This window comes from Trachurus japonicus, chromosome 22 (genome assembly GCF_045865225.1).
Source record: "Trachurus japonicus isolate A0001 chromosome 22, Traja_1.0".
NCBI classification, from domain to species: Eukaryota; Metazoa; Chordata; class Actinopteri; order Carangiformes; family Carangidae; genus Trachurus; species Trachurus japonicus.
The window spans coordinates 21,412,591-21,424,349 of record NC_140928.1 but is presented as its reverse complement, the minus strand read 5'-3'; the positions used below and the strand labels follow the sequence as shown (position 1 = coordinate 21,424,349).

The 11,759-nt window shown below is 39.3% G+C and overlaps 1 protein-coding gene across 1 annotated transcript in view; it reads right to left on the bottom strand.

Annotated features, from left to right (window-relative positions):
* The window catches only part of lingo2b (leucine rich repeat and Ig domain containing 2b), a 67,809-nt gene that overhangs the window by 35,906 nt on the left and 20,144 nt on the right, over positions 1–11,759 (bottom strand). The gene's annotated exons all lie outside the window — the stretch shown is intronic.

Here is an 11,759-nt window from a genome sequence, read left to right as displayed (position 1 = left end):
CCTGGACACCGAGCTGGACGAGTACATGGCAATGGCCGGAGACGCTCTGAGCCAATGGGACTGAGGGGGCGGGGCTTATGGCAGCTTGTTTTGTTCACATTGTATTTACTTTATATTAACTTGACTGAGTGACATTACGGTTTGATTTGACCTCTGGCGTCCTGTGGATCCAGAGGGGGCGGAGCTCTGACTTTAGTTTGGTGTCAGGTGATCTGAAAGGGGGTGGGGCCCTGTGATGTCACTGAACAGGTGACTGGTTCTGTTTGTTGTGATCCTCTGTTCTGTGTGTACTTCGCTGACCTCTCTGAGTGCAGGAACTAACTGCGTCGAGAGGCTCCACTTTTTGTTCTGGCAATTCAAGAAGTTTAAATAAGTTCCTGCTGTCCATGGAAACGCAAGTCTGTTCACTCTGATAAACGGTCGTCGTCATAGAAACATATTTATATTTTATATTTCTTTTTAAAATATAAAAAAATAATAATATAATATATATTATAATAATATAAAAGTGTTTGTTAACAATTGAACAATAATTTCTTTTGACAGTGAGACTCAGCTGTAACTCACTACTTCACTAATGAGTTGGAACTGATGATCTACATGTGATCAATAAAACTACACAACTATCAATTGATCAATAATTAAACAGTAGTTTCTTTGTCGTAATTATCAGAACATTTTACACCAACAAAGTATTAGGGCGACATTGAGAAGAAAAAAAAAAACCTCAGACTTTGAGAATGAAGTCATAAATTTACGAGAGTAAGTCGTACATTTCATACGAGAAAAAAAGTCATGACATTACAAGAATAAAGTTGTAAATTTATGACTTTATTCTCGAAGTTTGTGACTTTTTTATTCGTCAATGTGGTCCTAATACTCCGTCATAAATAATCGATCAATAAACTTTGGTGACAAGTGAGCGGTGTGTGTGTGTGTGTGTGTGTGTGTGTGTGTGTGTGTGTGTGTGTGTGTGTGTGTGTGTGTGTGTGTGTGTGTGTGTGTGTGTGTGTGTGTGTGTGTGTGTGTGTGTGTGTGTGTGTGTGTGTGTGTGTGTGTGTGTGTGTGTGTGTGTGTGTGGGGTCAGCAGCCAATCAATCAATGGATCAATGGATCAATAATAGGACCAAAGGTCACAGTGACATCATTTATTACAGAACTGAATATATTAAGAATGGAGTTGTCAAGAAGCCGTTGTCGTGGCAACACCGAGTCACAGGTCAGCAGCCAATCAGCTCTCAGAGTGGTGATGTCAGCAGGCGTGCGCCCCCCACCCCCCAGGTCCAGATGTCCAATGACCAGAGGGAGGAGGAGAGATGATATCATGATGACATCACAGCAGCACCGTCCAGTCAGTGGTGAGTTCACTGTCTCTGTCGTTAAAGGGGTAAAAAAAATATAAACTAACAGATATCACCATGACACTTCCCAAATTTATCACTCACATTAAGACATTTATTTTTTGTTTTAATATGTAAATGAGGCAACATCTAATTAAATATGCGCTAATCTGCTGCATACATTTCCAGAACAGAAATCTGATCAATGGATAAAGCTACTTTATTTTGTTGACATATTAGAGTCAGAAGTTTTTACTGTAAATGAGAAAATACTGTCACTAGCCGTAAAACATCTAATGTCTCCATGTTTTCAGGAATAAAATGTTGTCCAAATCAGGCTGTGAATGATCTATCAACAATCCCCTCTGTAAAAACCTTCAGAATATAGAAAGGGGTCAACGTGGAAGGTTTGGTGTCTGTAAGTGCTGCTGAAGTGGAGATTTCTAGCTCAGAGTCTGAAAAACTCTTTCTGAGAAAACGGCCTTTAAAGACTTGGACTGTAAAATTACATAGATTTTACAGTTGTTTTGTTATTACATTGTCAATCGTACTTTTATGATTTGTTGCTGATACAAAGGAAATGACATCATTGTTCAGGAGAGAGAGCTTTACAATGACACCTGACATGACAGACTAACTCCTGGTGAATTTACTGTAGGAGGAATTTACAGATGAAATAAAGTAAAATAAATAAAAAGCTCCAAGTGGATTTTATACTGTTTCTTTCTTTTTTGAAAGAAGACATGATAAAGAAGAGAAACGAACCAAAATTGATCAGTGCATGAAGAAGCGGTGTTTCTGCCTGTTAGTGTCTGGTCTTAAACATCAGAGAGGTATTTTGTCTCTTCAGTTGAATACTGATCATCAATAATCAGTTGAATATGATTGATTAATGGACTCACCTGGTTTCTGACTTCGTCCAGTTGAGCCACTGCAGGAGACAGACACAACGTCAGATACTGTGTAGTAACACTGAGTATTTACTGTAACTAGACTGTGATTACCTTCAGTGACGAAGTAGTAGCGTCGGCGTGGTGAAGTCATCGCTGTAGTCGACTGTGGTCAGCAGCAATATCAGTTGTCTGTGCGTGCATGCATGTGTATGTATGCTAATCTCCCATACATTCTAATGCAAATTCATTATAATAGATGTCTATGGGAGCTTTTTCTTTAATCTGCCATAGCAGAAAAACCACAAAGCTTTAAAAACTGATATTGCTGCTCATCATTGGTCATCCCAGGCTGCAATAACCCAACCTAAAATACTTCACCTCACATTGCATATATTGAAGATACTGGCACCTAAAGTGTTGAAATTTGCACTCAAACGGTTGGTGGCATCTAAACGGTTAAAAAAAATTAATAATTGAAAATGTTGTAGGTTTGAGCAGAACTGAAGTAGAAAAAAATATTTATGAAAAAAATATTAATGTATGCCGTTTTTAGGTTGTTTTTATATGTGGACAAAAATGTCCACTTTTAGAAATTAAGGTGTATTTTGCTTCACAATGGAAAAATGCATAGAATATGATGTGTTTGAAATTTTTTTAAAATAGTCAAAAAATTCACAACCTGACCAAACATGCTGAGGATCTATTTCCAGTGTGAAATTAGTGGAGAAAATGTGCCCCCTAGTGGACAGAAATGTCCACATCAGGTATGAGGGTTAATGAGGGTCCCTCTGAATAGCTGCTGAACTGAGTCAGTGATTTGGGTGTAATCTTCTGTACTTAAAGCAGAAGTGAGTGATCCGGTCGTTTTCGCTAATGCTGCGTTCCAGGCAGGCTTTTGAAATCATAAATTACAGCTTCAAGTCACAACTTACGACTTTGTAGCGTTCCAGGCAACCCACTCGTGTTTTTCCGACCTGTTTTACCGGTGAAAGTCACTATAACGGCCACTCGTAACTTCCGACCCGTGAAATCGTACCAGTACGTCTTTTTGTACAGTCTATGTACCAGATCGAACTGGTACGACTTCACTGGTCGGAAAAAACGAGTTTCCTTGAACGCACCATAACAGTCCTCGTCCCTACGTCACCACATTCACGGCGTCCCTTGGCTGCACACACAGCCCTGCATGCCGTTCTCTCTCCTCATTGGATAAAAACTGTAGGATACGATAAATGTTTTCTCCTCGGCTCAGAGCAGAGCAGAGTGACTGACAGACCCGTGTTTCGGTCCAAACACTCTATTTAAGTGATTGCTGTCGGAAGATATAACTATTTAAGACTCATATTAACACAAATATATCACTTACTTCTGCTTTAACGCCGAGCTGAAACTGTTGCACCGGTTCAACCAGCACCAAGAAAACAAAGGAGCTCAATCAAAAGAGAGGGTGCTTCACACACGTCTTCTTTTAGCAGCTCTCTCACAGGCACAAATAACTGGTGTGCAGATGGAAGACTATTTTTGTTGGGGAATTTTCTGTTCTTATCAATGACTCTTACAATGAGTCAGAATGAATAACAGAAAGCTGGACTGAACAGTCAAGTGGAAAATGATGTGATAGTATTCTCAGCTGACAGAATATGGAAAAGCAAATGGACTTTAACACTGGCCAATCCTTTTGTGCATTAAGTTACATAAACACAGCATGTGTTTGGTGTTTGTCAGGCCTTGAGACTTTGAAGATTAGTGTAATAACTACATACAGCCACAACTGTTCCGCAACTTTTTATTTTATTTTGCCATATAGTCAGATATTATATGAAAAACAACCATTTGTAAATGTTGTTAACATGTTAATGTTTTTGTGCATTGTCACTGTTATTAAATAAATTAATTCCTCATTCCTAATTCCTTTGGATACTTTTTTCAACTTGGACTTGCTTCCTCAGTAAAGAGGACACTTTTCATTATTTTTTCCCCCATTTTATTCAGGTCATAATCTCAAGCAAGAGGACATAGGATATACTGTATTTGCTTTCGTTAATGAACAATACCAATTTATATCACCAGTGGTCTCTGTCTTTTTATTAATTGAGGAATATTAATGTACAAATTAACCAGGTAGCCTATAAATTATCAGAAAACGGCACATAAGGAGAAATTAAATTGCACAACAAAAAATGTGTATCAAAGGATAGTAATATACACAAATTTTATTATAACTATTTTAAATGCTAAAAAAAAAAATACAGTGATGAAGTGACTTGTTTCTTAAAGTTATATGTTTATCTTTTCTGTCTCTTGGAGGCAGGCCCTGAGACTGGGATTTATGGTAAAACACATGTAAGATGTTTTATTGATTGAATGATGGCTGTTATTGTTTTAGTTTATTTCCATAACCACAGACACCTTCTACACACACAGACACCACACTTTACAAGTGTAGGGGGGCGGAGCCTTCAAGGAGTTAAATGCTGATGAAGAGGAGTCACAAGTTATATTGATGGCTGTTCTGTTTTATTTATTTAATTTATTGATGACTGTTACTGTTTTATTACCATCACCTGAACCTGAGTTTTGCCTCCTAATTGTACATGCAGCACACATGGGTTATGATTTATTTATTGATTTATGTTTTACGTAAGCATATTGGATGGTAGGTCCGACCTAAATGAATAAAGGTCGTATGAATTATTTATAGGCTGAATCGCTCCGGGCGCTCCTGCTTTTATTGATCGCCGAGACGTCGGGTGGTGGTCGAATTCGTTCAAAGTCCGACGTCTCGGCGATGTCTTGCCTATGAACAAACGATCTCCATGCGACGTCTTGGCGATGTCTTGTCAATGAACAAACGACCTCCATGCGACGTCTCGGCGATATCTTGCCAGTGAGCAAACGCTCTCCATGCGACGTCTCGGCGACGGAACTTGATGCGTCGGGAATACGTCGGCACGACGTATGTGTGCTATCTGGGATTATTTAACAAAACTCACAAAAACTCACATAGCTTAATTTAGTATTGAGCCTGAAGACTTGAACAAGAGTGAGGATTGGATTTAAAACGATGCAAACACAATTTCAGATAAAAGATCCCTGCTCACTAGAAAAAAAATGTTTTATTAACATGTTAGCATTAGCAATATGAACGTATATTACCTCATAAAAGATTATTGTGCAGCTCACTGGCTTGAAGTTAATGGAGGCACATCATGGCCATATGAGTGCACTCTGACTGGCCTATATGGCTCTGACGGCCTGACCCAGTCTGACCTAGGTGGCACACATACTGTAGTGTAGTGGCCATATCTACTCTCCCTCTGAGCTTGGCTGTATTTTTAGACACACTTGGAGCCAAGCATGTCATGGGCAAGATGGAAAACATACAAGATCCCACAGAATTCTGGGTAAATGGTAATGGTAAGGAGGGTCATTGAGAAGGGCAGCCGTTTTGGGCATTTTGGGATTTGGTTCTGAATTGGATTAGAGTCACAGTGAAACTGTAGAAAATCTGACAGCCGAAAAGGAGCTGTAGGGTGATGCATGAGTCACTGTGAGAGTGAGAGCAAGAGCAAGAAGAGGGAAAAATAAGAGAGCAGAGTATGAGATAGAGCAGAAATAAATGAAGAAAGGAGGAAAGCCACACTTATGAGATTAGATTAAAAAAACTTGTGTTTGCTTTGGTTGACTGTGATTTCTAATGTGATTTAGACCAAGTAAAGCTTGAGAAACTGATTACGGCCCTTCCAGGAGATCTCCATAATACTCAAGCAGCGTTCTGTGCGCATGTTGATTTTAATCTGTGGGCATATCTGTCAAGATGAGCGCCATTAAATCCCTGTTCATTATCACGCCACTTTCCATACCTGTGGCCTTTGACAGCAGCAAAGCAAATACATTTCAGACCGAGGAGGACCTGAATTTTATTGATGAAATTGTGCTTGACACTTTTATTTTCCATCAGCATCCATTAAATCAATGCTTTTATGAGAAGTGCAACTTTAGGATAAGTTACTTAAGAGGTTTAAACGCACATTTTTGTAGTTATGGTGCGTATATGTCTACTATAAATCCTTTTCTCCTCTTCACGCAGCCTTGCAGACATGATGCTTTGGATTCATTTATGTGGATGCAATTATTTTCCACGCAGCTCCTTGGAAAGAAAAAGCAATTTTTCATGATAGCACAAATCCAACTCCAACTTCTGTGCAAAGACATGTAATGCACATTTTACACTTGTTTGTTTTAAAACAGCGTGTATTTCTCTTACGTTTTCATTTGTCACTATGGATCACTGGAGTCATACACACAGTGACGCACTCATTCATCCTTGTTTTCCCTTGAAATATTAAACACAGGCCCTACAGTTTAGCTTTGCTCACTTCCAGTTGTAGTATAGTGGCATGAATAATGAAATTATTTCACATGAGAGGGTTCACATGTAGGCGATTATTGCCTCAGTCTGAGCATACGACATTACACAACTTTGCATGATAATTGACCTGAAAGGACATATCATTAAACCAATCATCTCTTGTGCCTCTGTGTATTTATACACAAACAAATGTGCGTGTGAATTACATTCACAAATTGCTATCAATGTTCTACATGGAATTTAATGTTAACATAAACTGGAGTCGTATTATAGTGAATCATCAAGTTGTCTAAAAAAAATTGGAAAAATAAAAATCGCTGTTGATTTCTCTTTTTTTATGTCCACACATTTAAAGAAGATGTAGAGTAAAAAGAAGCAGAAGAGCTACATGGCTTAAGCTTTAAGACGTGCAAAATGTAAATTATATAAACACACCAGAAAGGCTTTTCTAATACTTTGCACCTCCAGTGTAACCCAAACTCAATTTACTGACAATTCACTGGTTATTCAAAACAAATACTAACAAGCCAAATGCACTTTCTATTCATAGAATTATAGCACGCTGCACACCCGCTGACCACCCTGCAGAGTGCAAAATGTCAGCAGAGTTTTCAGGATGCTCTTGGGATTCGGAAGTTGAACCGTGTTCTCCTCGGCTAATTAGTGCTTGTGCATTCAAACTCTGCCAATTAAACAGCTCCTTTCTGCACCACTGGCCATGTTTCCTCTGAAGCGATGCCTTGTTGAGCCATCAACAGTGTATCCTGTCTTCCACCATGTGGCTTGTTGTATGTCTGCTGTGCTGTGGGGCTCGCGAGGGATGTTGCTTTACCCTGCAGTCTCTGGATTTAGAAAAGTCCAGTTAATACTTAGACAGTGTTTGCTCATACTGATAGAAAGAGGGAGAGGCGGTGTGGTGCCTCCACACCACAGACTTCAGTGCTGAAACAAAGAGCATAAACACTGACACGGGCTGCGACACGGCTGCCTGTGCCGAGGACATGAATAATGTGAACATCACGTTCCTCCACCAGCTGAATTATGTCACAACAGCCTGTGCCAGTATATCCTGCTGGTCACATTAAATTGTTAGAATCCAAATTTAAGGCCCCTTCAGACATGCTCCTTGTTACATAGATGTGATAACAGTTTTAAATGCTGGTCTCACGTCTGGGTAAATCACTTTAACAGAAAGGTTGTGATGGGAATCTTAGTAGGTCGCCTTGTAACATTTCCAAAACACTTTCAGCACAGCACTCGACAACTGAATTGAATGCCCTCAGACCAACACACACACACATATATATATATGCACATTTTGTTCCCTTATTAAGATCCATTTTAAATAAATGAACGTAAAATAATTAGAGCAGTAATCTTGCAATGTTTTCAGCCTTAATGCATCTCAATCACATGAAATGTGAAACTGAATGAGTATTGAGCAAAATGCTTCCTCCATATGAGCAATGGGAATTAGAGTCCCAACTTAAAGTGAAATTCCGGCGTAAGTGTAAACCATGGTCAAACACACCGTAACACCGAGTTAGACCCCCCCTCGAGAGATCAATTTGCCCGACCGCTACATTCACGAGATCCACCAACTTCAGCAAATACCGCAATATCGCCACACACGGCGCTCTCCGAATCCACTGTCTGACCGCAACCAAAACGCCACCATTTGCCCAAAATAATGCTCAGAACTGCACCAAATGTCATCAATAGTACACACAGGGTCCCAGCACGTAGTACGAGTTGTCAAACATCTGCTAGCTTTGCCTGTTTTCTTTAGCAAGGAGATGCAACTCAACTCACCTACTTCTCCTCCTGGAGCCGCTCGTTGGTGAGGAAGCCCTGACGAGTCGATCACCGAGTGCACCGGAGTTCCGCAGCTCAATCAACAATTACCTCATGGAAATACAATCAGAGTTTTTTTTTTTTTTATCTTGCATATCACTTTATAACTATTATTATCGAGTGCTGGCCACGATATACTGTAGGCGCAAATGAGCATTTTTAAGAGCTGCGGAACTCCGGTGCACTCGGTGATCGACTCGTCAGGGCTTCCTCACGAACGAGCGGCTCCAGGAGGAGAAGTAGGTGAGTTGAGTTGCATCTCCTTGCTAAAGAAAACAGGCAAAGCTAGCAGATGTTTGACAACTCGTACTACGTGCTGGGACCCTGTGTGTACTATTGATGACATTTGGTGCAGTTCTGAGCATTATTTTGGGCAAATGGTGGCGTTTTGGTTGCGGTCAGACAGTGGATCCGGAGAGCGCCGTGTGTGGCGATATTGCGGTATTTGCTGAAGTTGGTGGATCTCGTGAATGTAGCGGTCGGGCAAATTGATCTCTCGAGGGGGGGTCTAACTCGGTGTTACGGTGTGTTTGACCATGGTTTACACTTACGCCGGAATTTCACTTTAAAGCAGCTCTATTAGATGTTTTTATACCAACGATGGAACAAATTAATATATCTAACACAAAGGTTGTTTTTCTTTTCAGCATTATGATTTTAATGTTTTGATTCACACATTCATCAGTGGTTTTCAGTCACAGACACGGGAGAATAAAAGCTCACTATGGCAGACCTGCCATGCACAGTGATATAACAAGAGTACCATGCTGTCTCTTTAGCATTTAGCATCTTAAGAGGACAGATACTTGGATCAAAAACAGATCCAAAAGGACACCAAATACTGGACTTGGATTTATTAGCAGGTCCCAAAAAACACTAAGATCGCTCATCTACACATGTAAATAATTAACTTTTGCATTGACTGATGTCAACTGACTTAATTGGTGCAGTTTCTTCAGTCTTTTCAACTCAAGCTTGGCACTGTTGAACATAAAATAAACTAAAAACTTACGCAATACATGCATAAGTAGGAGAGCGGCCTGTGTTGCCTGCACTGACAATGATTGTTAATTAAGGCTAAATAATCCATCACTGATTCAGACTGTGACAAAACGGAGTGCTTCTCCCTGCATATGATTCCCAGCAGTGAAGAAGCTCTCTCAAATACCAGGGGCCCAGCACCATGTGAGCATTGTGGCGCTCTCTGTAATAATCTGAATAAACTGTATAACAAACGTGTACGTAAAGGACAAATACGATCGCCTGAAGACATTGGTTTACCTTCAGTTAATGATTAAAGCAATAGTGTTATGTAATGTTTCTGAAAAGATCATTAGGCAGCAAAAAACTTTAGGGAAGTAAGTGATTTGCTTTAATAAATGAATGAAAGAGTTTTAATTGACAAATTAATAGGACGTTTAACCTGTACTTTTAAATGTAAGTCATTAATAAAAAAATTTCCTCCACAAGTTAACGGACCAAAAAAGTCCATTAAGGTCCTTCCTCATTGATTAATGAACTTGTTAAGTGGCCAATCCATTAGCTGCTTTCCAAGTCTTAACACTTTAAATCTTTTTTTCTATTTTTTCACCCCCAAATATTAACATTCACACACTCAAATCTGTAGATAATGGTACTGGGAAATGAGCATCAATATTCATAGTACATTGTACAATTATCCATTACGCCACTTTATATTCTTCCTCAGCACCGTTGTCATTGAAGGACAGTCACACAGTAATCATATTGTGCGACACGATTGCTTGAAAAGACACCATTGCTTCATCTCAAATGGCTGCTTAGGTTTACAGCGAAAAAGGAATAATCAGATTTTCCACGGTGCGTCGACTGGCATTACATTTCCTTACCTAGCCTGGTGAGGGTTTTGTAGAATAGCATATTTTTTCTCACCCTCTCTCCTTTGTTGTTGCTTATAAACCACAGTGTTACTTGAAGGACACTCGCCATATTAAGTTTCTGTCTAATTTTAGTCCCAGGAGGTAGAACTCATCCATTTTTCATGGTATATGTATACCACCCCTGATTCATAGGCGCCCGCTTCCCCATTCGCTCAAACAAGATTTGTCTTTGCATATTACACCAGATTTTTCCTGGACTCATTCTAATAATGTTATCTTTTGCAAACAACTTCTGCGTAATGTGTTTCGAAACAGTATTATTTCTTTCTAGTTCCAAGTTTCAGCAGTTTTGTAGGAGTGCCATCCGAGGCTTACCGCAGCTGGGGTATGGGTTAGGATTATCTTCTGTTAAGCTTGTGTGAAATCCTAAACAACCATAATAGAAAAACACCAAAATAGCCCACATACATGCTTTTTACTCTACTCACAATGCAGTATATCATTTACAATTTGAAAAGGGTGAAAGAGCTTCTACGGCTACTTTCAAAACTGTGTTCCTTGAAATTTCAGATGACGCCAAACCACAACAGCAGGGAGGTGTCACCATCTAAAAAGGTCAAGTGTTAACTTACATCTATTCCTTCTATCTGTTCCTCTAAAAATAAAAGGGGGGAAAAAGAGCCTGCTGATGTTGGATGGTCTCTTGTTGTCAACATTTTTATGTTTGCCACAAAACTCAGGGGAGGCATTTGTACTGTCCTAGTAGGAGCCTGTTGCATTTATATGGTGCTAATATCGATCCCGGGTATTGATTAAGGTCCATCCTTGATTTTAAGATTCAACAGACGGTTCGCAGGATTTCAGAGAGAATGTGAACAATGGCCAGTTCTCTCATTTGAAAACAGCATGGAGACTCATAAATAATGCATTTTTATTTACTTAAAAGAAGTGCAACATGAATGACGGATTGTGTCGTGTCACTGTGTTGTGTTCTTAAGAACTGAAGGGTCATTCCAGAATTGGAGGACATTTAAGGACTGAAACACCTCAAAATTTTACTATTTATTTGATCATTTTCTGCTATATATTTAAGAAATACAGGTAATTAATCATCAAATAATTATGTTTGGCCAGCTCAGGACTCAAAGTGACACTTTTTATTAGATATTTTATATATTGTGTGTGCTGCTTGGTGCAACCCTGTTACCAATACTCAGGAACCTGTAAAGGTATTATATAAGTATTTATCTATAAATATTTGCCAAAATACATAATGAATATAATCATACACACTACCAAAATGACAATAGGATAAACCCTCATGAGCTGATACAGTCATTTAAGATAATTTTAAGATAAATTACACAGTAACAGGGTTGAAATTAGAGTAACAGGGTTGAACAAAGTAACAGGGTTGAATAGATTCATTACTTTTGATTGT